The sequence below is a fragment of the Camelus bactrianus genome, chromosome 7, assembly GCF_048773025.1.
Source record: "Camelus bactrianus isolate YW-2024 breed Bactrian camel chromosome 7, ASM4877302v1, whole genome shotgun sequence".
NCBI classification, from domain to species: Eukaryota; Metazoa; Chordata; class Mammalia; order Artiodactyla; family Camelidae; genus Camelus; species Camelus bactrianus.
In genome coordinates, this window is record NC_133545.1 from 21,045,232 (window position 1) to 21,048,789 (window position 3,558).

The window sequence follows — 3,558 nt, forward strand, 5'->3', positions numbered from 1 at the left end:
TGGGATTGTCTGGAGCTGATAGCACTTTACACACCCTAAAGGCTCACAGTCCTATTTTGTGGGTGTTACCTAAGGCCCCCCAGTAACTTGAGGGCCTCCTTTAAGTTGGGGGAAGTTCAGAGGGAAGCCATCAAGTGGACAAAGAACTTTCCTCTCCCCCTTCTCGTTCCCTCTCTCCAGGGGAGGGCTGTGTGCGGCCCCAGGGGAATGAGTCAATGGTCGGCAGAGGGTGCCCAGTGCCAAGGATGGTTCCTTGCACCCCTCTTACCCCCCTTCTCCCCAGAAACCTGAGCCTGTCGCTCTCCAGGATAAATCAGGGCCTGACTCAGGCCCCAGCCAGCCAGTCACAGTCAGCCTGACCCAGGCGCAGGCTGGTGACTCAGCCCTCAATATAGCCTATGAGCCCGGGCCCCTGGCCCAGCCAGGAGGGCTGGAACAGACCGTGCACAATGCTGGTCCTGGGGCCTGCCAAGCTTGGGCCCCCTCCCCAAGGAGAGCTGATGTGTTCCTCCCGGAGCTGGGCAGGGGCACATAGAGGGGCTTGCAGGGGGTTTCATCAGCTGAGTATTTGGGACAGTGCTGGCTGTGGCCACAGGCTGTTTATAGCCCCCTGACTCACCACCTGCTGACCTGTCTTAGGAGACCAGGTTGCCTGGCTTTTCACCTAGCTCTGCCTTTCCCACCAAGGGGCACCGCTTGCCAACCACTGACATTGGCCATATTTAACTTGGGCTAAGCAGAATCTGGGTGAGTGGGTCCAATGGACCATGTGTGAAAATCCTGTTTTCCTGGAACCAGAGACATTTCCAGTCACTTGTGATGGCACCAGGACGGCCAGGCTTACAGCAGGCACTGTGATCTATCCGTGAGACTGACTGTGGCCCTGATCTAGGTTGGGAAGGGACAGTGTGGGAGGGTGGAAAGATCCATAGTCTGAATTCCAGCCTCTTCATCCCTGGTTCTGTAAACTTGGGCAGGTAATGTAACTCTTTGTGGCCTTAGTTTTCTCTCATAGCGATATTTTTTATGTGTGAAAATGAAAGGAGGTAACATGTAAAATGATTAGCATGGTGCCAGGCAGCTAATAGGTGATCAGAAAAAAACTTAGTTTCCTTCCTCTGCTGGTATTTTGGGAACCATGTGGGTTCTGGTGAGCTAGGCCTTCCTCACGGCTGTCTCTATCCCCTGTAGAGTCCTGCCAGTATCTGCCAGTATCTCCAAGACTCCCCTCTTCCCTGCATCCTAATACTCCACCCGCCAGACTTAGAACCAGAATACTTCTGATCTTTAGAGCCACCCGCCATTCCCAGGAGCAGCTGGTCCTTGACAGGGGTGCCAGGTGATGTGCTCTACCTCGTGGCCTGGGAAGGGAAAGCAGAGGGGGCCGTGGTGCAGGGAGAGAGCAGAAAGGAAGCAGTCATGCAGAGGGCAGAAGAGGGGGAGACGGGGGCCTCTGGACGTGTTTTGAGTCCTAGGTTCTCTCTGTACCTGGGCTTGGCTGCATGCCTTCTTGTGGCTTCTAAGAGACACCTCTTGTAGATTTAAAGCTCGCTCAAATGAGTGTTTCACATCCAACTCAGGCAGACCTCTTAAATCTACTCTAATGACTGCAGCAGCAAGACTAGGAAGCACAGAGTCCAGATCAATGAAGAGGATGGTGTTCTAAGATGTGCCAACAGGGGCAAGTGTCCTAAAGGAAAGAACTCTGTATTCTAAGCAAAAAGGCTGAGGAAAAGGACCCCTTTCCTGTCATTTCCTAAGCTCTGGGTTTGAATCTGGGAAGGACCAAGTGAACTCCTGACTGCCTACCAGGCCATGACTCCATCTTGGCTTCAAATTCCAAGTTAAATCAGTGATGCTTGGTGGTAGTTAATCTTCCAGACCTTTCCACCACATCCATTCTCCAGTCAACTGGTGGCTGGCGTGAACTGGATAAAAAGCAGGGTCCCAGTACACTCAACAGCAAGGAGCCAGTGGTGGCAGGTAGGAACACCGGTGAAGGAATTTCTTCAGTTAGGTTACCACTGAGAATACACAGTCTAATATAGTTGAGGACAGTGCTTCTCAAATTTTATTGTGCTTACGAATCAACTGGGGATCTTGTTAAAATGCAGATTCTGTGTCAGTGGGCCTGAGCTGGCTTCCTAACAAGCTAACAGTGCTGATACTGCTGGTCTGTGGGCCACACTCTGAGTAAGCAAGGGGCCAGGCCACCCTAAGTCAGCCCCATCTTCAAAGAGGAGTCAGTCAGAGGGAGGTAAAAGGGACCCGTGGCACTGCCCTCAATCTGCCAAGGTGCAGCCCTGTGTCTAGGGGCTGGTCATCATTTCAGCACTGGCCATGGGCCAGCTAGGACAGCCTTGTCTCTCCTCTGGGCTCCACACGATTTTAAAATCTCCTAATTCTAAATGTCCTTGTCACACCCCATAGGAAAAAGCTGGGGAAGAAATGAATTCACTTAGTGCTTAGCAGTGCCCATCACAGCACACACTCTATAGGTACGTGTTGTTTTGGCTATTTGGGTGAATGAAACAAACTCCTTCAGTATCAGTTAGAAAGAAGGCAGAGAGAGGGTCCCAGGAAACCAGCAGTCCTGAGGGCCATTCTGTCCCCTGTGGCTTGTGAATACACTTGGGGGCTTTCATAAGAAAACGTTCATGATGAGAACAACCAATCACAAAGGGTTCCACAGGAATGAAGGTAAACAGGGACGCTCATAAATTATCATCATTCTGCTTGTCCCTGCTCAGATCCATTCTCCGTCTTTTGCCCTGCTCTGAACTCCAGGAGGCTGACCTTGAAAGACTGTCACCTGGGCACCTCTGTTCTCTGTCTCCCAGTTGCAATCAGCCAGTAAGAGGTATCAACAGGTAACTAGCAGGTGGGAAGAGAGAGTGGGGGAGTTCATAAACTCCCCACTGCGTCGTGGCTTTGACAATGGCTGCACCCTGCTGCGGCCACCATGTGTGTCTGCTGTCCCTTCTCAGGGCTCCAGGTCTTGCTTCCTCCCCCTTCCCCTTCTGGCCTGGGATGGTAGCCACTTTCCACAGTTGCTGGTGCCTGGGGACCTCACTATTCCTTGTTGGTTCTCCTAACTCTGCCTTCCGTATATAGTCCCGTCTTTAAAAACTCTTCAGTTAAAGCTTCTAGGTGTGCCACCTGTTTACTGCCGAGACCCCAAGTGGTTATTAAGTCATCTCTGAGAGCACATCTCTTAAGAAGTCATAAGAACGAAGTCCCATGCAGCACTTCTCAGGGCATCCTTTTCACAGTAGAGAGATGAGGGCACAGAACCCAAGGGCAGGTCACTTGGCCCCCCCTCACACGAAGTACCCAGATCATTCCATTTCTCTGGGCTCAGATGACTTCCTTGAGATAGGGTTAACATGTACACACCAATCCATCTGCGATTTGGCTGGCAGCATTTCTGGGGTCATTTGTAGGGTGAGAGACCATGTTTTAGAGCCAGACCCTTAAGTGAGTACCTGTTTATCAAGGAACTACTCTGTTCTGGTTGTGTTGTGAGGTATTTAACAAATAAAAAGCCACAAAGTCTCA